This window comes from Amblyomma mixtum, chromosome 4, assembly GCF_055824585.1.
Source record: "Amblyomma mixtum isolate Tamu chromosome 4, ASM5582458v1, whole genome shotgun sequence".
Taxonomy (NCBI): Eukaryota; Metazoa; Arthropoda; class Arachnida; order Ixodida; family Ixodidae; genus Amblyomma; species Amblyomma mixtum.
In genome coordinates this window covers 47,950,805-47,978,010 of record NC_143015.1, presented here as the reverse complement: position 1 = coordinate 47,978,010, position 27,206 = coordinate 47,950,805, and the positions used below count along the sequence as shown (strand labels likewise).

Sequence of the window (27,206 nt, the reverse complement as noted above, 5' to 3'; positions counted from 1 at the left end):
GCTTCGCATCGCTTTCTTCCACCCTCGGCTTTGTTGCTCGTTTATTCTACCGGTTGTTGTTGTTGTTGTTGTGACTGAGAGAAGGATGAAGAGGAAATTGCACGGGCCTGCTACTGGCTCGAGCCAAGCCACCACCGCTGCCACGTGCAGATAGAGGAGAGTAAGAGATCAGAGGAAAGACAAAAAGGAAAGAGAAGACGCGCGTCGCAGCAACAACCGCGTCCGCCGGAGCGGACGCTGCTCAAAAAAGAAGCGACCGAAGCCGCGCTCGCCGAAGCGAGAACAGATACTCCCCTCTTATTCTACCGGTTACGCTACTGTGGCAGACGCTCAAGGCGATGGACGCCGCTCAGCCCGCGAAACGATGCGTTAAGGTGCACTAAAGAGGAATCCAACTCGTCTTTTCACCGCAGAAACTCGATCTACACGCTCCGACCATGCTTAGAAACTAGAGTTATTAATGCGAAAGCACTTCTAGGCTATGTCGGCGGGGTCTTGTCACCAAAGTGTGTCCGCAAAACATGTCCGCAGCAGTTGTGACGTTCTAAGATCAGGTATCATCAAACGAGTGGCTGAAATCGAAAGAGGATCTTGTCAGGATGCTGCGCAAAAAAATATGTCGATAGGATGATGAGTTCACTAATTAAAGCCAAATATGTCGAAAAAATGTCGAAATATGGCAGACGTCCATAAATTGAGTGGACGGGAAAACAGCCGTCGATGGCAAAATAGTGGAAAAGTAGGAAAAACTGCGAAAATAAGGATTGAAATGAATTGAAATGTATTTGATGAGTGATAACTAATCAAACAAGTTTCATTGACATAGATTAATTAGTCAAATAATTATCAGCGAAAACCATTGGGAGGTTGAAAAGGCTGGACGGGGATATAGTACGTGGACGGGAAAGCAACTACGACGCCAAGTTTGGAAAACCAAAATGGTTGATTGAGATAAAATAAGGTGTAATCAGAGTTAATAAATTTACCTTTGATTAAAGCATAAGATAATTACGCTACTTCAGTAGCTAAATAAGTTAACCAACAAAGAGAGAACGATAAAGAGAGGCGGCTAGTGCCGAGGAGGCGTCAATGCTTTCGCATTCACCAAAGGGGAGTCACCGCAGTGATCTGAAAGATGTTATCTTGTGCGGCCTGCTTCCCTCATTTAAATTCGATTAGACGTCCAGGCTCCTGGCATTTTCTGAACTCACCGCTGACGGTACGAGGAGTCAATCAACCTTTCAGGCACGCCCGTTGCGGCTTGCCTCTCTGCCATCGGAGGAGTGATACGATGGGCGAAAGCAAAGAGACCACGCGCATTTTTATTTCCGTGGACCTAATGTGCAGCTATGTAGACTCTGACTGCAGCTATTTGATTATGAAAACCTAAAAAAACAAAATGAAATTGAAAGGGAAGCCATCACGCGACTTCCTGAAAGGCACTCAATGTGTTGGTTAACTCCTCCTACTCTCAGAGGGCAGTGCGTGAAAGAAAAAGGCGGTATCAGGGACGTTTAATCCTCTTTACATTAGGAAATCGGCCGCACAGGACAATAATTCAAAATTTATAAGATTGCACAGAGCGTGTAGATGGAGCTCTCGCAGTTGAAAGACGAGTTCAGATTCCTCTTGAGCGGACATTTAAGAGGTTCGCTACGAAGTGCTTGTGACCAGCAGCGGACTTGGCAGCGGACGCAACGGACCGAGCACACGCTCATTTTCTGCTTGTTTAGCAGGCGCATGTGAATACATACGACTCATATCAAGAGCAAGCCAGCGGGAAACAAAACAGCTGATACTGACGAACTGGTGCGACTGTGCTGGACGCCGGAGACGCCTTCTACGTCTGACCACGTGACCATTGTCTTCACCCGAGGCTGTGAAGAGGACGACGCAGCTGCTTCGAGAGACACTTGGCAGCGGACGCAACGGACCGAGCACTCGCTCATTTTCTGCTCGTTTCGCAGGTTGGAATCTCGCAACTTTGTTGCATTACTATTTCTAAGTCTTTCCCGTTACTTCTGCTGCCAGTTGCTATTACCAGTTGCTATTACCTACGACCAGTGTAAACGTGTTTGTTGTTCATCATGGGAACTGAGATAGCTGATTTCAAGCGTGAAATGCGCAAAGAAATAAGGGAACAGAAGGCTAGTCTAGAGCACATGAACAAAGATGTCGAGGACTTTCGGAGAGACTGTGCTGATCTGAAAAAAAGAGAATGCCGCTCTGAAAGTGACAAATGAGGAGCTGATCAAAGAACTTGAACAACTAAAAAAGATGGCAAATGAAAATTCGATGTGGATCACCGCACAGGATCAGTACTCGAGGAAAAAAAACCTTGAGATTAAAGGCATTCCTGAGGACGAAAACGAAAATTTGGTTGATGTTCTTGGCAGGCTTGGTGACGCATTTGGCGAATCTATAACACAAGAAGATCTTGAAATCTGCCACGGGGTTCCTGTGCGAAACACTGCTGCTGACCAGAAAGACGGCGACGACGATACTGTCGAAGAAAGGCCGCACCAAAACACGAATAGAAACAGCAACATTGTAGTAGCATTCAACAACCGCGCTAACGGCGATGCCATTCTTCAAAAAGCACGAAGAATTCGGTTCGGTGCAGATGAACTAGGTTTCTCAGAGAAACAGTCTGTCTTTGTTGATGAGCATCTGTGCCCAAAAATGAAAAAGTTGCTTGGGATGACAATTGGCAAGAAACGGGAGGTGGGCTGGTGTTACGCATAGGTAAAGAACGGCAGGGTTTACGCACGGAAAACGGAAACGTCCTGAGTTATCCGAATTGATTGTGAGTCCGACCTGGATAAGATGCGCAATGCAACCGCCTTTCCAAATGCAACCGCCTCTCTCTGAGTGCCTATGGCCTGCTCTGTTGTACTTGTCTGATTATTTTTGATGGCTGCTCCTTACGATGTTACCTGTCCTTCTGGCAACAGTTATATCAGTGTTCTGCATTGCAACGCCCAAAGTGCGCGAAGGAAAAACGACGAACTGGTTATGTTTCTTGCCGAATTCCGTTTCAAGTTTCAAATTATTATGGTTACCGAAAAGTGGCATTCTTCTACAACTGATGTTTTGAATCTCCCGGGATACGAGAGTTTTTTTCTAAACAGGTCCCACCGACGTGGTGGCGGTGTACTACAGCTGGTATCAAAATAGTTTGCATGTGCTATTCAGCCAGACTTTTCTGAAATTAATGCTGACTACGAGGTTATAACGACTCAAAGTAAAAATAAGTTGTTTGCTGTCTTTTACCGACCACCTATTCGGAACATGAACCAGTTTTTTAAGTTTTTAGAAACGCTCTTGAATTGCACAATTACGAATAAGCTGCAAATTATTATAGGCTGTGACTGTAACAGTAATCTATTGGGTAACAGTGCTGCCTCACGTGAACTTCAAATTTTGCTTACTTCTTTATCTTATCTTCTGGCAATGTCATAAGAGAGCCAACACGAATCACCAAGCATTCAGAGAGCCTTTTAGATTTCTTTGTGACTTATAATAAGAGTGGCTGTGTTAAGTCGGGTCGAATAATTACGGGACTAAGTGATCACTGTCCTATATACATGATCTACAAATGTAATACATTTCTTAAAAGAAAGATTAGCCACTCCGATTCGTACACTGTCAGAGATTTAAGTTCCAGAACCCTAGAGGTGTTCAGGAATGAAATAAGCAGTTTAAACTGGAGTCCGGTTTTTGCGTGCAAAACAGCTCAGCAAGCATATGAGATATTTCTCTCCTTATTTAAGTCATGCTATCACACATCTTATAGGCTGAAAACTGTAAACGAATCTAAAAAGTTACGCAAGCCTTGGATGACAGATGAGTGCTTTAAAATGACTAAAAGAAAGGAACAAATATACGCAAAGTTCGTGAACACAAGGCGCTTAGATGACCTCTCAGCTTTCAAAAAATACAGAAATTCTGTCACAACTACTTTGCGTAAAACAAAAAATCCGTATTTTGAAAACTTATTTAACAATTCAACTAGTCAGACTGATGTTCTATGGCGCGAACTTAACAAAATATTGAATACTGGCACACGCAACAACCAAGTACTTCAACTAACAGAAAATGCTAAAACACCAGAAGGGATGGACCTAGCGGACGAGTTTAACAAATCCTTTACAAACCTTTCCCCAGGAACACTTATACAAGACAGCGCTGAAATTAAAAAGATATTTAGGTGCACCAAATCCTTAATCTGCCTTTTGTGAACCGACTACTGACGAAGAAATTTACTCGACTTTTATGTCCTTAAAGAATAGTAAAGCCCAGGACATTGATTATCTTGAAATTAAACCCGTTAAGTACGTCTTAGACCTGCTGACTCCAGCTCTTTGTCAAATTTACAATACGTGTTTTTATACTGGTACCTTTCCAGATATTATGCAGTGTGCAATAGTAGGAGTGATATATAAATCAGGCGATCAAAATAACTTTTCAAATTATCGACCGATCTCAGTGTTACCCGTTTTTTCCAAAGGTCTAGAAAAAATAATATGCAAGCGAATCACCAGTGTCTGTGATAGGCACAAGCATTTATCTCCACAGCAATTTGGGTTCCGTCGAGGTATGTCCACTGAATTAGCTTTCTTGACGCAGAAGGAATTAATACTTAGACGGTTTGAAAGTAACAAAATGACCCTAGGTATTCTGATCGATTTCTCGAAATCATTCGACAGAATTGACCACAAAATTTTGTGTAAAAAGTTAGAGCATTATGGGTTCCGAGGAGTTTCTGGTAACCTTCTCAAGTCATATTTAAACCATCGTAAGCAATGCGTCGTGATTAACGAAGCTCACTCTTCCCTATTAAATGTCACTTCAGGTGTGCCGCAAGGCACTATACTCGGACTGGTTTTACTTGATATTTACATAAGTCATATAGTAAACACCTGCACACTTGCATCTTACATCATTTATGCAGACGACACAAGCATTTTTTTCCAATCAACCAGTATTGAAGAACTCACTGATTTCGCAAATGTTAAACTTGAAAAATTCTCTCAATGGACTCAAATAAATAGTTTACAAATTAACGTTGCTAAAACAAGAGTGATATTATTTACTCCTGTACAGAAGGTTATTAGTCGGGATATCGACATAAAACTCGGTTCCGAACAAATAAAAGTCGTTAAAGAAAAAAATTACGAGTAACTTTAGCGGCTTAAGTGGTGAAAGGCGAAAGCCTGAGTGCTGCATTCTGCTACGCGATTGTTCACTGCACATTTTGTTGGTGCATTAATTAACTGCCAATTAATGACGCTTAAGCTTCGCCTTTAGGACTGGAACGGGACAGCGTGTTGTAGCGCTGCCACGGAGTCCAAGGAACGCCACCACCCGTTCGGCGCGATGCGTTGCCCTTTGAACGCAACGCTTTTTGACGAAAGGAAATGGGGCTGTAATTCTGTGTCATCTCAGTGGACACCTGAGCCGCACCATACAGGAAGGGAGGAAGTGTTAGTGAAAGAAGAAAGAGGGGCCGTAATGAAGAAAATGAAAATTGTATTTGAGGAAAGGTAATTACGCATTAACTGTCTCACATACCTCGGTGGACACTAGTCGAAAATTGTATTTGAGGAAAGGAAGTTGCGCAGTAACTGTCTCACATATTTCTGTGGACACCCATCAAAATTCGCGCGCGGTGACGTCACGACAATTTGGACCAATCTGAAACCCGGACAAATACGCCTTGCTCGTCGGTAAATTGGTTTTTGAGGAAAGGAAATGTATCTGTCTCTCATATTTCGGTGGACACCTAAACCTCGGCGTAACGGGAAGGGAGGAAGATGGGAGTGAACGAAGACACCGTATTTACTAGACGCACCTTTTTTCATTCCAAACTATAGTGCCCAGAATTCCAAACCATCGAGCTGGCATCGCGGAGTGGTAGCGTGCGCGACTCGCACTCCGGAGACCGAGGTTCGATTCCCAAGCTCGGCCAATTTGTTACTGGGTTTTATTTATTTATCTGGTCTGACTAGAAAGGTTAATTAGACTAATTGGTTAAGTAAGCAATTAACTAAACTCAGTCAAACTTACTTGGAGCATCACTGTACGATCCCTTTAATTGGTTGCATGATTAGTAGCCAAAGTACAATTGGCCCCGTTTGAAATTCGCGCACTGTGACGTCACGACCATTTCGACCAATTGAAAAGCGTGACATTTCTGTCGACAACTCCTGCTTACAACGATGAGGCATTAAAGGCTTCCGCCTTAATAAAAATTACCGACGATTACGTTACTTCCTAATGCGAAATTTGAGCGCAGCAAATAAGCTGTTTCACCTTTTCGATAGATTGAGGCAAAGAAATCGAGCAACACATGTATGCGCTATCACAGAATTTTTTTTTTATTTTTCACACGTATTCCTTTAACAAAGACTCCACTAACAGTTCTTGACAGTCATGAAGGAAGCTTTGTGGTCGGAGAAATAGACTGATATATGTTCGACTTGGTACACCAATGCTTGATTCTCAAAGACGAGATCTATACAAGTGCCTCGCGAGGTTGTCACAGCCGTGGGACGCGTTACGAGCGAGAGGAACGGGATGTTCTCCCGCATAAGTGTTAGGAAATTGCTGTTTGTCTTTATGTCAACATGAAAGTCCCCCACTACTAACATCGGTGTGGATCGATGGACGGTTAATGCGAGTTGCAGGAAGTGCACGACGTCTTTCGTGAGTGCGGTAGGGGCGAAGTAGGCAGCTACTACCAGCAAGCCGTTGGGCAACTTTGCGGCGCACAGTTCGCCAACTTCATGTGACGTGCCAAACATTTCGACGGGTATTGCCGAGAGACCTGTGCGCAAGTAGATAGCGACTCCCGCCGCTCTGTTGTGGTCTCTGCGAGCACCACAGCAGTATAGGAAATCTATGATTTCGAGAGGCTCTTCGGGATCCATCCAGGTTTCAGCAAAGCAAAGTACAGAGGAGTGGCGCAGAATGTGATCGTGGTGTACGTCCTTGGCATGTGCGGCAAGGGAGCGTACGTTAAGAATGTGGTTGTGAATGATGAATCAAGTGCTGCCAGCGAATGACGCGTCCATTGGCTGTCTGCGTGTGTTACTGATGTGTGGTTAACATGTTAAGCTTCGCCTGTAAGAGTGGAACGCGACAGCGTCTTGCAACGCTGCCAGGGAGTCCACAGAACGCCATCGCCAATTCGGCTGTACGCCTTGCTGGACGGTAAATTTATTTTTTGAGGAAAGGAAATGTATCTCTCTCGCATATCTGGGTGGACACCTGCACCTCGCCGTAAGGAAAAGGGGGAAGATGGGAGTGAACGAAGACGCCGTATTAGCTAGACGCGCCTTTGTTCATTCCAAACCATTCAGCTGGCATTACGGAGTGGCTAGCGTGCTCGTATCGCACTCCGGAGACCCTGGTTCGATTCCCCAACTCGACCAATTTCGTTCTCGGTTTTATTGATTTATGCGGTCTAACTAGAAAGGTTAATTAGGCTATTTCATATTTATATTCTTGTATTTCTATCCATCGTCATTAACCTGTCAATTGTTGGAACTGTCTAGGATGTTCGACACAACGTATATGAAACGAGCAACGTCTTACTGAGTGGGGAAGTGCGTGGTGGTGGAGGGAACGCGGCTTCGTACTCTGTTTTTTTCAGCAGCGTCTCCTTCCGCGGACGCTGTTGTCGCTGCGGCGCGCGTCTTTTATTTTCTTCTGACCTCTTCATTCTCCTCTATATTAATTAGGCTGATTGATTAATTAAGCAATTAACTAAACTCAGTCCAACTTAGTTGCAGCATCACTATACGATCCCTTTGATTGGTTGCATGGTTACTAGCCAAAGTACAATTGGCCCCATTTGAAATTCGCGCACTGTGACGTCACGAGTATTTCAACCAATTGAAAAGCGTGACATTGGGGGCGGAGCTGTTTACGAGGCCGACGCCGACGCGAAACCCTGGAACGGACGCCAAAGAGCTGCGCTCTAAAACATTGGGTGTGACGTTCAATCAACATCTAAATTGGAATGCCTACGTGGAACGCGTGGCGGGAAACCTGGCAAGAGCTTGTGGCGTACTGTGTAAGTTTAGAACGATGCTTCCGACTAAAATTAAGTTAATTCTTTATAATTCAATTTTCGCTCCCGATATTAACTACTGCAGTCTTGTATGGACGGACACAACTCAATCCAACCTTACCAAATTAATGCTATTACAAAAGAAAGCAATTCGTCATGTAGCAAATGCCTCATATGAAGCCCATACAAGAGAACTTTTAGAGCGCAGCTCTTTGGCGTCCGTTCCTGGGTTTCGCGTCGTCGTCGGCGTTGTCGTCGGCCTCGTAACCAGCTCCGCCCCCCTTTCATCCCCCCAGCGCTAGCAGCGACCGACTGATACCGCTGGATGCCGCTGACGCCGCTAGAGAGTCAAGATAACGTGACTGCATAGAACACCGTCGCCGCCATGCAGAAAGAGGAGGAAAGGGTCCCCCCCCCCCCACTGTCCTTGTGTGGCGGATAGGGTGCTCTTCAGTTGCCGACGCGCCGGTTATTTCACGTAGGCCCCGGCACGTCGACGAATACGTGACCACCTTCCCACGGCTAGACCTGGTTCTTAGCGCTGCGGAAGCGAGGGTATCATATTGTTTGTGTCGGCATCGGCGGCGTTGTCCCTGAAACCAACTCCGCAGCTGGGGTTGACTCACTATCGAAAAGGTGAAACAGCTTATTTGCTGCGCTCAAATTTCGCATTAGGAAGTAACGTAATCGTCGGTAATTTTTTCTTCGTTTAATGTACTCCCCATACACCACATACATAAACTTAACCTTGTTATGAAGTACAAACACAGTGTTCAAACTAACAACGAAGCTTTCCTCAACTTATGTAATTTACATCGACCTTTAGAGGTGCCCTACATGTTCAGATACAGAGAATACTGGTCTATAGCCTCTTCCCGCACTAATCAGGGTCGGCACATGCTGCAGTACCGGATGCCTACATATTTGAATTTCCTACAAAATAAAAATATAGATATACATAACCTTAGCAAATACAAGTGGCACAAATACCTTATTCTTGAAGACATATGCGTTTAATTATCTTTCTCCGACACAAACTGCTTTTGTACTGCGGATGTATTGTATCTTTTTGTCATCGTCTATTTTCCTGCTTCTGTTATGTGAACTTCTGTACACCCTATTGTATTTGGCCCTTTGGAGCTGCTGACGCGATTTTTTTTGTTTTCCTGCTAGATATGTTTCTTTCATTTTCTGTGCGTTGAATTGTAATCTTAATATGTATAAATAGTCTGCGACGAGTTAACACAGATACATGTTCATTTCTCACATCAAAACTATTTCAGTACCTCTCTTACTGTAGATTTCTTTGCATACTTTTTTTTTCTCGCTGGTTGTAAGTCCTGCATATATATATATATATGTATATATATATATATATATAGGCCGCCGCGGTGGCTCAGTGGCTATGGTGCTCGGCTGCTGGCCCAAAAGACGCGGGTTCGATCCCGGCCGCGGCGGCTAGAATTTCTTTGGAGGAGAAATTCTAGAGGCCCGTGTGCTGTGCGATGTCAGTGCACGTTAAAGAACCCCAGGTGGTCGAAATTTCCGGAGCCCTTCACTACGGCGTCTCTCATAGCCTTAGTCGCTTTGGGACGTTAAACCCCACAAAACCAAACCATATATATATATAGCGAAGTATACGCTTCGTTAAAGGAAACATAGTTATTCGACTCGACGTTTCGATCGGAAGACCGATCTTCTTCAGGACTCCTGAAGAAGATCGGTCTTCCGATCGAAACGTCGAGTCGAATAAATATGTTTCCTTAACGAAGCGTATACTTCGCTATATACTCTTGTAAGCAATCAAGCACGTCGTGCTTTCGCAACATATATATATATATATATATATAGCACAATAAGACAAAAGTACTTGGTTGCTAGAAATAAGATACGAAATTAAGAAACGCTTCTTTTAAGTAAACATTTATTGGCAGTCGACGTTTCGGACAGAGCCTGTCCTTTTTCAAGACTGATATATATATATATATATATATATATATATAGCCTTAAAGAAACGCGCAGGTCTCCAGGATTTATGTCTCCGCCCCAAAATTGCTCGACTATCACTTTTTCATAAACTTTATCATTATCCATCGCTTCATAACGGCTTTTTTTCTTTGCCTCCTTCGATTTTTGACCGCCGCGGTCATCCCTTTAAAGTTAGGCGTTTCACATGCAGAACATTTAACTATGCGCATTCATTCTTACCACGCACAATATCTGACTGGAACACTCTGCCCTCACATATCGCAACCACCACTGATCCTGATAAATATTTTAAACTTATATCTTCAATAAGTACTGCTTAACTCTTCGCATACATTGTTATTTTATTTGTTCATGGCTTCCTTTTTTGCAGGCTATGTTACTAAAATGATTCATTGCATTAGTGTTCTGTTTGTATAATTTTAATACTGCAGTAATCTTCGTTCTTTGCCGCGCTGCCATTCTTTTGATTCTTTCGCTTACTTATGTCATGTAAAGTGTCTTATTTGTGCTTTTGTTTTGATTCTTTTGCTTACTTATGTCATGCAAAGTGTCTTATTTGTGCTTTTGTTGTTTGTTTTATATTTACGGTTTTGTTTTATTCTGTACAATTGCCTGTGCCCCCCCCCCTATGTAATACCCTCTCGAGGGCCTTTAGGGGTATTCTGTAGAAATAAATAATACACACACATATATATATATATATATATATATATATATATATATATATATATATATATATATATATATATATATATAGTAGTTGTGTATACCCTGAGGAAGGACGGTCCTCCGTCCGAAACTGTCAGTATTAAATTAAGATAATTGCAAGGTTGTGACCCCTTCTTCTATATATATATATATAATAACGTGACAGTCTGTTGGCCTTGTCAATTAGGGGTGGGAGCCCCGTCAAGCTACTGGGTTTGTAGCTTTTTGCTCCTACCCTAGCATTTCTTTTCTCTTGTTCAGGACAAAAAATGCTGAATAATGTTGATTGATTGAGTTGATTGATTGAAATACTGATGCATGTCGATGACCACAGCTACACGTAAAAAGGCACGAAACACACACTAGTGCTTCATTAGAGTACTCTGTATACTTTTATGAATGTGTAAATATTGCGGTGTCGAAAGATTTCCGCTTGCTGGTAATGACTGGCAACTACCTAATGGGCAATTAACAACTTTTCAAAGAGGCAAATATTTTTCTGAAAAAGAAGTTTAGCCATGAACTGAAATTGAAATGGCAAAAACCACCTCTGGCAATGCTAAAATATACGCTTCTATAGCGACAATTTTCATAGGAGGTATATACTTAGTAGGACAAAATACATAAAATGCACCTCAGTTAATTTATGAACGCTTTAGATCGACAAGGAGCAATGAAATAAGTATAAGAGTCAGGGCACTCCTAAAACGTGATGACTGCAACGTGGGCAACTTGCAAAAAGAACCTTAAATGCATTTACTATTCGCAGTGTCGACCTTCATAGTTCGACTTGCTTGTTATCATTATAATACAAAGCAAAGCGAGCACGGCATTATCATAGCACAGCACGAAAATGAACGAACAGTTTATGCTAGCGAAAACATAGTAGCGTGTGGTGTACACTTTACAGAAGGAAGTGGTAGTCGTTCATGATAATGTGCCTTAATGGTGAAACAAAGTCTTTTAACATCTGAGCCTCCTTACTCGATCACGCTGCCAGCCGTCAGAAGGTGGAGAGGCAAGAATGATTAAATACAGCATGCAACAACCATTCAACGTAGCTTCAGAATGCATGATTGCTGTTGCGATAATTCATGTCAGTTGGTGGCTACTCACCTTTTACAAATTCAAGCGAGGGCACATTCTTATTTTTCTCACAAAGCGCGATGTGCTCCGTGAGAGCAATTGTTAGCAGGAGAAGCTGCGTGACTTTCGACATACTCTAGTATGATAATTTCTGAAAGAGGAAAATTTTCTCACTCCTTGCAATACACACTGCACAAAATAAAATATATCATCAAATTTTTACCGACGAACTGCAATGTAATTTCAAAGGCATATGGCTGCTGAAAAATAATGTTACTGCTTAAAGACACCATTACTCTGCGACCGAATTTGCTAATATCTGAACTGGTTTAAACGATAACGAGATGCTTACTATAAATGGGATGTTTTAGATCGAGTGTTTTCAAAAACCTTGAGCATAGTAAACCGTCAATTGAAACAACGTGCCAGTTGCGGGTTAATTCTATCACCTCCCACTAAACATCACTTTCCACACACACCAACATCTTCATTAGAAACTAAAGCTTCTGCCCGGGCCCCACAACACTGCACCAGAATCTTTGGCCATGCTCAATATATGAACCGTGTGATAAAAGTGTTTTTTTTTCTTTTTTTGCACATTCATTTGTAGAGTGCTACAAAAGAAAGTGCACCTAATTAAAATATTTATTCTATCTCATTGCTTCGTCAATCTATGGCATCTCTACTAAATTACGGTCTGAAATCGAGCATGCATCTCTTTTGGCCTAGAGTTAATTGGTGCGTGCGTACCCGATGTTTTATTGGCCGCAGCTCCTAGCTTTATGTGTCCAACTTAATAACATAGACACTCCAAAGAAATCCTCCGCAACAGCTGTACGGAGCGTCTAAATTTTTTCCTTTGATCACTCTCCATCTTCGTCATCGCATCTCGTGGCTTTATTTTGAAAATGTAAACCAGCGCATTAATTAATATATATTTTGGATGGGGTACATATCCAGGAATGGCCAAGGTGAGCGTGAAGAGCTGTGCCCCTGGCGATGATATTGTCCTGTTGTACGCAAGAAAAAATTTCGCAAGCATGCTTTTTTATTAGGAGAATCTGCAGTTTAACATTTTGAAATTCTTAGAGTCTTATTCGCTTTTTATACCCGCACGGCATGGATTTCGGGGCTAATTATCTTGGGAAACCCCCTACTTGTCAGCTTCACTATCAAACTTGACTACCTTTCAGATCGCGCATCAGAAGCGAACTGTATATTTCTTTATTATTCTAAAGCGTTCGGTTAGGTATGCCACCGCTTATTGTTTTTAAATCTAAACGAACTGAATATCGACTAAATTGTTTCGAAATGGACTGAATACTTTCTTCTTAACCGATCACTTTTTGTTTCCGCCAACAATTTTAATTCAAGTTCTGGGAAGTTTACTCGGGCGTGTTGTAAAGGTAAGTGCTCGGACCCCTTTGATTTCTTATTTGCATCAATGATCTCCGTTCTATTGTATTATCTAACATTCTTTTTTTTTGCTGCTCTCTGCGTTGTTTACCATGAAATAGAATCCCCTGGCGATGCTAACCTTCTGCAGCGTGCTCTCCGACGTTTCTCTCTGATGTCATGAAGGACGCATGGAACTTAATACTAATAAGCGTAAATTTGTGCGAGTATCAAGATATACCACCACTCCGCATATGTACTGCCTAAATAAGTTTCCGTTAGAAGCGCTCACTCATATAAATAGCGTGGTGTCCTTATTTCTGCTGACCTTAACTGAACGCGCCATATTGAGTACAATACTATCAAAGCTTACGCCATGTTGGGCTACGTGCGCCGCAACTTTACTAAATTCCCATCTTCCTTGAAATTATTACTTTAAAAAACACTGATACGCTCTGAACTGGAATACACTGCCGCCATATGGGATCCCCATTATGAAAAACTAATTGCTTTGCCTGAGGTGGTTCAATATAACACAGCCAGTTTTATCTTTTCCAATTTTAATCGTAGCACAAGTGTAACAAGTGTTAAAGCTGATCTTCCTTTGCCTCTTTTAGAATCCCGCCGGCAGATAATTCGTCTGAGCCTTTTTCATCAACTGTATCGTCATCCCATGCTACGCGATGCCTTCATTTCGTCCCCCAGATAGGTGTAAAACCGCATTAATCATCGTCACAAACTTGGCATTGAAAAAAGTAACATTAAAAAGGCATTACAGTCTTCCTTGCCTTGTAAAACACGTGAATGGAACCGCCTTACCGCAGATAACGTCAGCATAAGTGATAACCAGATTTTTTCTCCAGTAGCTAACATTGTATAGCAGGATAAAAAAATACTTTGTTTTGGATTATGCGTTCCATCTGTTTCTGTATATTTTTGCTTGCAACCACTTCCCTCTTTTGTGCATTTGGCCCTTGCTGTTCAATAAACGAAATGAAATGAAATTTATGACTGAAGCTGAAGAAACGTCTAAGTGGAACAAGATTCGAAGACTTGAACTCGCTTTAAACTACCGGGAAGGAGTGGCGGCAGTCTCCCGAGGATAATTATGAGAGAAGTGGTTTAGTGGGACGGGAGTTATCCTGAAATTTTTTTTTTCCAAGGTCTCTCTGTTTTCCTTAAATGTGAGCTGCAAACATTTGTGGTAACTTCTCGCAAAAATATATACATATTAGCAGCATTTAACAGCAGGCAAACGCAAGAAACCGTAACAAAGGTTATATTACCGGTGCATCGATTGGATTTATGCAGGATTCTTTGGTTTGTTTTTCTAGAGTGTAATTTCGCAAACTGACTCAGGCTTTGAAGGGTGTCATAGTGGAGGGCTCAGAATAATTTTGACCACCTGTGGTTTTTAGCTTGCACTGAGATCGCACATTACACAGGACCCTAACATTTCGCCTCCATCGAAGAGCGACCGCCGCGTTTTTAGGTCACCAGCCGAGCACCATGACCACAAAACCACTGCGGCGTGGCCTATGCAGACTTGAGATTCTTTCTCGGTTACTGCCTGGTTGAAATTACGAAAAGGGCCTGCATAACAATATAATAGCTTTAAGCTGACTGGACTGAGTGGCAGGAACGGCTATTGCATTTCACAAATCCTCGCAAATTGTAAATCATAATGTGGCGATACCTGCTCAGATGGCGACAGTACTTGGAGTTTTTCCTGCATTTGACAGAAAAGGTGTTTATGTATTCTTAAAGACTTTGCGGCATACTGGTGGGGAAGTAGGAGAAGTAATTTGATAAGAGAAATGAGGAGGAAACCGCGCAAAATACGGGACAGAAGTGTCGCCTGAAAGATAGAAATCCTGGTAATTTGTATTATGTTAAATAATTGAAGAACATTTTGAAGAAATAACTAAACTGCAACAAACTAATGGTTCCAAAAAAGAAGCAGATGCTTTAGCTACTAAAAAGCCTTCCGGAACATTTAAAGCGCTTCTTTTCCAGGAATGTTGTTCTGTGTCGTGTTTTTTGCCCATTTCCAACGGCCTGATGCGCTGGCTCCACTTACACGATGAAACAATGTGGGGAAAGTTTTAAAGCTTAAGAAAATTTTCAGCGTTTCGAAAGCGGTAGAAAATTTTCGAAGGTAATGTACATTTGGAGCGTTTCAATAGCGGTAGAGTCACAAAAAAGGGAGTCTGAAAATTTTTACAGCCAGACGCCCTTTAAACGGCTTCAGTTATTTGTTGAGTCGTCCGCACCCATTTATCATGGCAGGATATTCTTGGTTATGATGCGTAAATACTGATGCCTCGAAACGTACTGATGACTGCATGTAAAAACGGGTGGATAAATTTTGGTAAAGGTAGTTATCTACTGTAGTGAAAAATTTCGTTAACTATGACACCGAGTCAAGAGAAACTGCCTAGCGATGTGGTATAAAAGAAAAGTATTCTTTCTTATTTTTTTTTTTTTGAAATAAATTACGAAATTACGGGCAGAATAGCCATACGTCACTTATTGCAAAATTTGCATGGTACTTTACATTACCAATTCGTGAACGCGTTTTAGAACTTCTAGAAGATGGGCACACTGAATTAATGGTGCCACGAGAAGAACGGAAATGGTATTTTATGGTATACCGGGTTTACCGTCCTAAAGAGACGTAGTGCAAGAGGGACGCCTTATTGGGTGTCCCTGAAATGTAATCGACGAATATCAATGAAGTATAAACGAACTTCCACCGACATAATACAGTTCACAGGCGCCCATATAACTCAGGAGTTCTTTACAAATATGTAATGGAACTAAATAGTGGTGCTCACGGTAAAAAATAGAATCCTTCTGAAATGTTCTCAAGGTTTCTTGGTAAATAAATATTTTGATCGGTAGATAGGTGGTTATATTTGCACTACCTGGAAGCTCAACATCACCTAGTTTTAACCACTAACCATTGAGCCACGCCGCGGTGGCTCAGTGGTTATGGTGCTCGGCTGCTGACCCAAAATACGCGGGTTCGATCCCGGTCGCGGCGGCAAGAATTTCTTTGGAGGAGAAATTCTCAGAGGCCCGTGTACTGTGCGATGTCAGTGCTCGTTAAAGAATCCCAGGTGGTCGAAATTTCCGGAGCCCTTCACTACGGCGTCTCTCATAGCCTAAGTCGCTTTGGGACGTTAAACCCCATAAACCAAACATAAACCAACAAACCTTAACCACTAGAAACAGAACCAGGCAGCAGCAATTTCTCAAGTTTATTCTGTGCCATCTTATCGGTGCTCCGTTTTTGCGCGCTGTTATCACTATAATCGTGAACCAACCGGCCCGGCTCCATTCCGTACTGATTATAGAACATATAGAATGCAAATCCTCGTCGTTCAGCAGCGCAAGTCTCTGGCGCTTGTACGTTTGCATACATAACTGCGAAACACTTCGCGCCGAAAGAAATATCACGAAAATGCCAAATTAATATACCACAATAAATTTTCTCTCACGAGTATTTCGCACTGACTCATTCATTCCCAAGCTGAGTGAACATTATTCTCATCAGTCGCTAAAAAAGCTGAAAGACAGTGTAGATTCTCGCCCGAACTAACCCCATGGAGTTCGTTAGACACTACCCATCTCTAAAGTAGGATTTACAGAAGGATGGTGTTAAGGCTCAAGACTCGCCTGCGTGCTTGAAATTTTCACAAATTGAGAAAATTCATACCTTTGTAGTTAGAGAAGCGAACCGACAAACGTGTGGCTACGCCGTCGTGCTTAGCGGAATGTTTAGCCATGCAGCGCATTTTATATCCGTTGAATACCAACTCGAGCATCCTTTGAACTTTTAAGGGTGATGTGAAGACGAAGGCGGTGAAGCCGTATGTTCCTCAATCAACCGGCCAAGTATGTTAGAGTTGACATTTTTTGGCCGACGTTGTACTGGCTACGAAGAATGCACGCTTTGACCTTTTCTGAGATGGCTTGAAAACCTTTAAACCACGCGGCCTTTTGCGTCTGTGCACAAATGACAATGTCCTCGAGCTGACTGCAAAGTATTTTGGCACGTCACTTATCAAAAGCTTGCACTGAACATCGAAAGGGCGTCACATCAAGAGCTACCATGAGGTTTTCCTTTTCTGCTCTTGCTCTGCTAGAAATCTTTATTTTGTGCTTCATTCTTTTCCACATCGATACAATCTTGAGCTTTGGCGCTACTGGTATTGACGAGAAACTTTTGAACAATTCAGAGAATCGTCCGCAATTATCTATCTTATTTATGAAAAAGTTGATTGGATGGAAGTTACAGTAAGATAGACAGTGGTGGAAATTGTCATTGACAATATAAAAGGTTTACACCAGCAATGAAGCCTGATAACAGGGAATAATACGTTGAAGAATAGATCACCTGATTTCACAACAAGATCTGTGGAGTGGTGAATTAGCGATAGGAGGCACAATAATAACACTTTACAAATTACTGATATTCGATGTGGTATTACACGGTTGAGACTGAGTATAACATCAAAGAATGCTTTTACACGCCTCCCAACTGAGCAGTGGTAATTACAAAGACTTTTCGTATATATTCGTGGAAACATACGAAATCTTCCAACAACCATTCCTAGGCCAGCTGCTGCAAAACTATGCCGCCAAACCTGAAAGTGTGAGCTGCTGCCTTTAACTTTTCCTTAAGCCTCAAATTAACTCGGCTGACCTAACCAATTCTCGTCCTTGCTTTTTCTGAAGTTTTCACAATGACTATGTACATTTTCTGCTTCAGGTTAGAATATTGTTAGTACTTGTTGGTTCCCCGAGAAAATATTGTATCTTCCTTTCTACTAGTCATGATGTTTAAATATCACGTTTTCTTTTAAAGCTGTTCGAGGCGAACTTAATTGAGTTGGGTCCTTTTCCTTGAGATCAAATTTCTTCCCCGTAGGGAAGTTCTGGCCGGGTAGAACTTGTACACACAATTATGTTTCCGTCCTTTCAGTTCGAAAGCTGAAATGGTTCACTAGTTCGTGTGAAACTTGACCTTGAGGGTCACCTTGGGCAAACCATAGATAAATGAACTCAATAATTCAAATAAGCATTGCTGCGACTAGGTACCAAGCCTGCCGTCGCGCGCACACATAACTTCACTGGCCACTGAACAAGAGTACTACTATAACATCGCAGCTGATGAAGCCTCGTGTTTAACTACAACACACGCGGCGCATTGAGCCTCGTCTATCTCATCAACTAATACTACGATAAAACTCATATTCGAGCTTTGAGCTATGCGGCGGTAGTGACAGAGAGGTGTGCGCTGCATGCGATGGCGCGGACAACAATGTCGCAGAAAGAGGGCACTAGAGGAATACGCGTTGGCGTTGCCATCACTGCTGCAGAAACGCGGCGCAGAGCATGGGCCGCCAGCGAAAGTTTCGGTAAATTGGCACTGACAGTGAAAAAGTTGAAAACACGCATAACTGGCTTTCTGGGTCAGAGGACACCTCAGACGCGCTTTTAGGTACGTGGCGGTGGTGTCCACTTGGAAAAAACTGTGCTTTCGCGAAATCTTTCGTTGAGGCCCGATCAAAACACACGACAGAGTTTTCTGTCGCGCGAAAAAAATTTTTGTCGCGATACAAGTTTTCTAATCGAACGTTGTGCCATGGGGCAGGGTTCGTGTCGTGGGTTCTTTCGTGCGACAAAGGTGCTTGTAGTGCGTCCTCTCGCACGATATTCCTGCATTTTATCGTGCGAAGGCGCCTGTCGCAGGATTTGTCGCGCGTCAGGTTTCTGTCGCAGGTGCTGTCATGCGACGCCGCGTGATAGGGCCTGCGTGCCTCGATAGAGTTGCGAAGGCAACTCTAACGAGGCACGCAGGCCCTGTCGCTGGTTCAGTCGCGCGACAGACTTCTAGAACGCGTATTTTAATGGGACAAAAGTGCAAGATCTGTCGCACGACAAAAAAGCCTATCGTGAGTTCTGTCGTGCGGCAGATACCTGTCGAGGCATGTGTCAAATGACAGATTGCTGTCGATGGTAATTGTGTTTTGCTGCTGAATTCTTGAAATTCTGTTGCGCCGTCGTGTGGCAGCGATAAGCTGACATTCACCAATGGAGCTAAATCACTTTCACACTAGCGAGCCGCGAAGACAATGCGAGTTGCTCTGATCGATTGGCGACGGGCATCACGAGAAAAAAAGTCTTAATTCACAAACGCGACACGAGTTTGCAGCTCACTTCCCGAGGACTAGCTTCCCACACGGGAATTGGCAGGAAGGTGAGGCGCCACTCGCGCGCCCTCTTCTCTTCAGTTCGCACATGACAGTTTGAGCGAAACAAGACCATGCTCAAGAGTAATGCGGCTTTAAAGCCCAGAAAGCTGTAATGCACCAGCGACAAAGCCAGCGGTGCCTTTTAATGCGCCCGTGCTTGCGGTGGCGGCAAGCTGCCAGCCACACGAGCGTCGGCATGCCAGTGGCTGTGAGAGCGACGAATGAAGCTACCGAACGTCAGTGTCCTCGTGGCTGCTGTATCCTGTGCGTCTCGCCATGTAACATGCTGTACCCACTACCACATGCGAAAAAAAAGGCTAAAGGCAGATATACGCGTCGCCTAACGACGCTTAGTGAGAGTAACCTGATCGCAAAAAAGCTGGAAAATTACCCGCAGTAATTGTGTTGCTATCACAAAGGCATCATGAATGTATATTCACGCATGACCTTTTGTCTCCATAAATGTTCAAGGGAACTCCGATATAAAGTTTCCACGTTTCAGTTTTGTAGCGGCGCATGCTGCTTATTATAAAATATGAAAAAAAAATATTTTTTACGGCTTCTTTCATTGCCTTCGCTCTAAATTTCATGGCAGGGACACAACCATCTTGCTAAATATAGAGAACAGCGTACGCAGCCTAAGGCCCAATACAGCCATCAGCGTGTTTGAACACTTGAAACTTGGAAAAAACCACCTAGGCGCAAATAATTTCACAAAGACAAAAAGAGACGAGGAGACAACGCACAGGCGGCAACAAGCCGTGTCTGAACAGGGGCGCCCAGAAAGGGTGCGCGCGGTGACCGCCGCCTCGCGCCTTCGCTGTAATTTCTCAGCGGAGCAAGAGCCTGGATATTTGTCGGTTGACGTGGCGTAATACCCCGCGACGCGAAGTATTGGGTGACGAATTCTGCGAAATGAAGTCGCGTCGCAAGAATTCGGTCAGCGAGTAGACCTCCCCATGAGGACGTACTTGTTCGGGGCTCCCCCTCCGTTACCAAGGGGCTGAATTAACTCGCGCGAACTCGGCGACTCGCTACTGCAAACGGGCATTTAGTGCCCATTCACACTTGCAACCTTCATCAACCTTCATTCTCACTTTCCCTCTCTTTCTTTTTCCCAAGTGTGGAGTAGCAGGCCAGGGTCATGTTACCACCGGCCGACCTCTCCTTTTTTTTCCTTTCATTAAAATTCCATGCTCTCTCTTTCTCTCTCTCAACTGGCACGCGACCAGCAGTCGCTTGCGATCAGGCAGCAGCTCCACGACAGCATTCCTCTCCCATTCAGGGGTGACCTGCGGGTCGCCTGCTCGTTTGATTCTCACGTTAATTGAGAAGTCTTGGGAACGACTTCCGTCGCGCGCTTTGGCCCTGCAGTCTCCTGCGCCCTCGCGCCCGGTCCTCTAAAGTGTTCTGGTCCCTCGCTAAACAGTCTGTTACGACAATCCGAACGAAGAGGAGGATGTCGTGGGGGTAATTATGTGCACCATGGCCGTACAAGCGCAAGGGCACGACGCTTCCCGGGGCTGGCCTGCCGGCCTGGATGTCGGCTGGTGGCGTCAGAAAAATTCACTGGTATTGTTTTTTCACTTCCATACTAAGCTCTGGGACAGAGCATCGCTAGCCAATATCGGTTGTTGGTAGAAGAAATAGCTTGAGTTTTCGGTAGAAGCTGTAGAAGCAATAGAAATTTCCTCCCATAGACGCTTTGCTCCTGCTCCATTGCAGCTCGCCTGGTATTTGCTAGCTCCGGTCCTAAAAGGGTCGCGGAAACCGAGCATATCTTTGACTGTGACATGGGGTTCACAGGAAAACAGTGCCGAGGGTAGCACCTCAGTGTTAGCCAGTTCCGAAGCGCACTCAGCTATGGCATTGGGTTGAAATAGGCAAGGTTTAGCGACGACAATTGCAGCCTGGGAGCAGCGCGCAGTTCGGCATCCTGCGCGCTCGCGGGCAGGGTTATTGCTGAAAGCTCGGCTCGCTCACAGAGTGGCTCAACAGCTTGCGACTTGCACTCGCAAGGCTGGCAAATCGAGCAGCTAGCGTCTGGCCTGCGACTGAGCGCACGTCTGCACTACAGGTGATCAACTTTTTGCGCACATATGCTTGGGATATCGGCTGCGTTTCGGCCACGTTACGGCGATTCTTAAGCTCGTCCTCGATGCCATCGTCACGGTTTGTGACACACTGGCTGAGAACTTCAATTCGAGTACTTGCTAAAGCAAGCTGCTCGTATTTCTCGGAAAAATCTGAACTCGAAAACACAGTTGTTTCTAATGGCTTCCATGTTGGCTCTTGCTTTTTAAAGTGCACGTGAACAGGATACGGTGTGCGAGACGCTGTTGCATATCAGCTAAAGTGCGACGCAAATACCGACGTAGTTTCGTAACGCAGTTGATATCAAGGTAACCCGCTTGCACGGGTCACAATGAAGCTCTCAGTTTTATGTACATCTCCGTCGAGCAAGCCAATGTCGAGAAAAGTAATGCATCGCAGCTGCTCTCCGTCCTACCGCTCGCGTCCAACATTTCCTTGATAAGCACCAGCTTGAGATACGGTGCATTTCTTCGCCCTTTATGTCGCAATTAAGGGATATTAGCTGGCATCAAGCGAAATTGCATTCCGCCAATAGCGTCGTCTGCTAGGACATCCGGGTCCGGGTGATGGGATCAGAGGGTCGCAGCTTCTACAAATGACATGCTAGCAAAAGTATCTAAGAGCGCCTTGTATTTACAAGTAATAAAAAATAAACTTAAACATTAACCGTGTTTTTGTTGTGAACACAATTCAAATCTTTGAGTGGTATGGTAGTACGCGGAGGAAAGATCTAGCTACGGTGGTCTCACGCCTGGCAACCTGAGTAGTTCGGCTGAGCTCCATTCGGCTTTATATAAGTATTTTAAAATATCTACCCTGATTTCGTAACATTTAAGGCCTGAGAAATGATAAGCAAATAATTAGTGTACTGATGTCATTAGTACATGAGAAAAAAATTCATCATGGAGTTCATGATCCGTAAATTATTTGCCGTGCATCAAACAAAGTACGAAGTGACCTCTGCTGGCTCATCTCTCTCTCTCAATTTCTCTCAAAGCCCTGTAGGGGACAGCCATTGAGAGAAAAACGAATATCGCTGAATGTAATGCATCTGGAGGCACTAAGCAAGCACCACTTCCACATGGCAACCCGTATTTTTCTTGTTACGTTTAGGCTTGCGGAAAAATATACCATACGTAAATGGGACCATGTACAAAATTTTCATCCATCTATTTTTCAAGGAGATCTACATCCTGTGAATACATGCTTTAATTTTGAAGCCAATATTTATAAACTAAGTTAACTATTCTGGACTAGTTGTTTAGATCTTGATAGCAGAAAACACCAGGAAGACCAGGCCACCTGGCTCTGAATAGCTTTTCACTGATTTCAATGTGGTAGGTTGCTCTATTTTAAAAGCTTGCATATTTCACTCCGACGCCAAGTATTTTTTGTAATTCAGAATACCCTAAGACCCCAGCTGCGCTTTGCATAGCGGGCAAGGTGATAATAGAGAAAGCATGACGGTAGAAAGCGAGCAGTCCTAGAGATGAAAAGTATATCTTGCGACAGAAAAAGAAAACATTTCAAGATATCTAGACAGGTAAACAAGTTAAATAGTTCAAAACTGATCAATACTAGCAGAAAACCAGTTCATGCAATACATGAACAAAGAATAAAAAAGGTATGCTGTGGAAAACGAGGAAGCAACTTATATCTGTGAAGCGTGTGAGCTCAGGTGGAGCAGTCCAAAAAGTGTTATCTATACAGATCTTATTTGCACTCCTGGCAAGGAAAATAGTGGTTCAGAGAAACAATCAGAAGAATATGTTTGAAAATCGCAAGGATGAAAGAGAAATATCAGGAATGTAGGCTGGATATTCCACAGGTTTATTATTGAAAGGATGCTAGATGGCAATGGGTTTCACTCATTAATGTCGAAAACAAGAAGGCAGTGTCAATATTTCTTGCTCGTGTGACATGCACGATAAAAACAATGGGGGCCATGCTGGTACTGAGCTACGAAAATGGAAGAGCATTACAATATATATTAGAGAAAACTCATGAGCGGCAATGTTTTCTGCGTGTGATTTGTGTTGAAATTTAAGGGCATCGGTAAAAGCAGACGTCCTTCCACGACGTTAATAAATAAGGCTATAAATGTCATGGCTATGTTTTAACCATTTCGAGGAGATTAGCAAGGCTACCCTGGTGAAAGTGCCTTAAAAGCGAAGCTGATTCTATGGAATTCCTTATAAGATTAGTGTAAGCGCAGTGCCTAGTGTCTTTTTTACCGAGAATAAAACGAGGTTCAGATAAAGAAGTTTCTTAAAGGTGTTTTATGTGCGTGCTCAAGATTAATTTTGATTCAGATAGACTTACGCACCTCGAACTCGGAACTGTTTAAAATACATTACTGTTCAATGAGTACAGATACAAGAACGATTGGACGGCGTTTGGAAATGCTAAACATTTAGTTTTAGCAACAATAATCGCTACTTGCCATATGCGACAGCAGTCTGCTGGCATAGTTCTATCAGACTCAAGAATAACCAACGTGTAGGTTATCTAGTTTCCTCTAAACTTAATAATCTTTCGCAAAAATATTTATTATTGAAGGTAATTTAGAGGCTCTGGAAAACAATTAAATAAAGAATCTAAAGGGCTATCAAGAGAACATTGCGGCACACTTGAAATTACTGTTATGCAGTTCAATTTCCACTCGTGAATTTTAACTGCAGGACAACGATACGTTAAAATACTGTAGGTGACACTTATGCTCCGCCTCAAAGGTATGATGCGATAGCTAATATATTATTGCGCATACATGCAGAATTGGTAACTCTCAGCTTAGCATTTAAAGACCCCTGGGAGTCCTCATATCAATCCTTGCGCAGTGGTTAAACGCTTAAGCGAAGCGCCACTGCCCTGCGCTGCACTGCCACTGCTGGGACTTGCGCCATCCATGTTGCTCTCCCTCAAGAACCTTTTGACATCAATCATTAATTTAACTCCCACCTGGCCGCCTGCCACAGACTCAGTTTGCACACGGGCAGGTTGTGATGACGCCACAAGGTCACGTTACCTAGGTGGCCCACCTACCTTCTAGGCTGCTCCTCTGGGGACTTTTCGTTTAAATTTCGCTCATGGGGAACGAATCCCAATGTTAACAATGTCGACGAGGACACCGAATTTTATGCGACACCAGCTTCTTAACGCTATGGCATTAGATCTATTCCATCAAGTTATATTAAGGTGAAGGTCAAGATTTGGAGTTGTTAATTCAAACTATTTGCTCTTTTACATTGTAAAAAGCTTTACAAATGCGTATCAGAACTGCATCGGCCTTATGGAAATATGTAGTGAATGGTTTATATCATCTGCAGTGCTGATTATAATAAAACAAAACATTCCGAAACGGATGATTCCCAAGGCGGGTATAAAGAAAATGTGTTCGAATAATTTGCGTGAAAGTAAGGTCATAAATGTTGACCGCATATTTGTGCTATTTTTACTGTTGCCCGTTTATATAGCCGTCGTTAGTTTCCGTCGTTAGCGGAACGTTCTCGAGACGAAGTGATGTAGGTTATCCCTAAACCGGTTGCTCCGGCTATTGTAGCGTCGTCATCTTCATCATCATCAGCCTGAGTACGCCCACTGCAATCTCCAATTAACCCTGTCCTTCGCCAGTTGTGGCCCCGTATTCCCGCAAATTTGTTAATCTCTTCCGCCCATCTAACTTTCTGCCGCCCCCTGCTACGCTTGCCTTCTCTTGGAATCTACTCCGTTACCCTTAAGGACCAGCTGTTATCTTTCCTTCGCATTACATGCCCTGCCCAAGCCCATTCCTTCCTCTTGATTTCAATTAGGATGTCATTAGCCCGCGTTTGTTCTCTCACACAGTCCGCCCGCTTTCGATCACTTAATGTTACACCTATCATTTTTCTTTCCATAGCTCGCAGCGTTTTGGAAAATTTTCAGCGCACACAGGACAGGGACAAAGAAGAGAACACCACAATCGCTGACTCGCAAGTAAGCGTCTATTCGAAAGCGCAGAAAATATATTCAAAGGAAAAAACGAAAACAGCCAAACTTGTGCAATCACGCAGGTGCGTCCAGATATGAAAATTCCCGTTCATGCAGGACAACAGATGGGTCACTAACACATGTAGGCTGGTTTTTGTAGATATGATAAGCTTCTGATACCTCTCTTGTCAATTGATTAGGATGCCTAAACAGAACACGAACAGAACAGAACGGGAATTTTCATATCTGCACGCGCCTGCGTGATTGCACAAGTTTTGATGTTTTTGTTTTTTCCTTTGAATATATTTTCTGTGTTTGCGAATAAACGCTTAGTTGCGAGTCAGCGCTTGTAGTGGTCACTTCTTTGTCCCTGTCCTGTGTGCGCTGAAAATTTTCCAAAATGCTGTACCAACTCGCTAGAATGTCAGTTTTACTCGCAGCGTTGTCCCTAACTTAAGCTGAACCCTCTTTGTTAGCCTCCACGTTTCTGCCCTAGAGGTGAGTACTGGTAACACACAGCTGTTGTATACTTTTCTCTCGAGGGATATTGGTAAACTGCCATTCATGATCAGAGAGAACCTGTCATATGCGCTGCACTCCATTCTTATTCTTCTAGTTATTTCCGTCTCATGATCCGGATCAGCTGTCACTACCCGCCAAATATAGACATATTCTCTTAATACCTCCAGCCCCGCGCCATGAATTGCGAACTGCTGTTCTCTTGCTGGACTGTTGACTATTACTTTGTTTTTCTGTAGTTGATTTTTAGCCCAACCCTTCTGCTCTGGCTGTCTATTCATTGATCATGCTTTGCAGTTCATGTCCTTAGTGACTTAGTAAGGCAATGTCATCAGCGAATTCCAGATTACTTAGGTATTCTTCATGAACTCTTATCCCTAAGCGTTGCCATTTCAAGCCCCGGAATATCTCCTGTAAAAAGGCAATGAATAGCATAGGCGAGATCGTGTCTCCCTGCCGGACACCTTTCCTATTGGAATTTTATTGCTGACTTTATGGAGAACTCTGGTAGCTGGGCAATGTTTATTATTATCATCCATTATTTTCACATAACAGTCTTCTACCCCCGGATTCCGCAGTGCCTGCATGACTGCGGAGGTTTCTACCGAGTCGATTAGTTTCCCGTAATCAATGAAACCTATATATAGGGGCTGGTTATATTCTTCGGATTTCTCTATCCCCTGTCTGATAGCGTGAATATGGTCTATTGTGGAGTATCCTTTACGAAAGCCTGCCTAATAATTTGGCTGATTGAAGTCTAAAGCTGTCCAGACCCTATTAGCGATTACCTTAGTAAATACATTGTAGGAAACAGACAATAAGCTAATCGGTCTGTAATTCTTCAAGTCTTTGACTTCTCCTTTCTTACGAATTAAGATAATGTTAGCGTTTTTCTAAGCTCTAGGTACAATCGAGGTCACAAGCATTGCGTGTACAGGGTGGCTAGTTTTTCGGGCACAATCTCCCCTCCGTACTTCAACAAATCTGCTGTTACCTGATCCTCACCACCTGCTTTCTCTATTTGCCTTGCTCCTAAGGTTTACTTTACTTCCTCCTTCGTTACTGGCGGAATGTCCCATTGCTCTGCTCTACTGCCTCTCCCAGTAATA

General features: G+C 43.3%; 1 pseudogene; it reads right to left on the bottom strand.

Annotated features, from left to right (window-relative positions):
• Nucleotides 1-2,153: 2,153 nt before the first annotated feature.
• The window catches only part of LOC149346435 (uncharacterized), a 56,844-nt pseudogene continuing 31,791 nt past the window's right edge, over nucleotides 2,154-27,206 (bottom strand).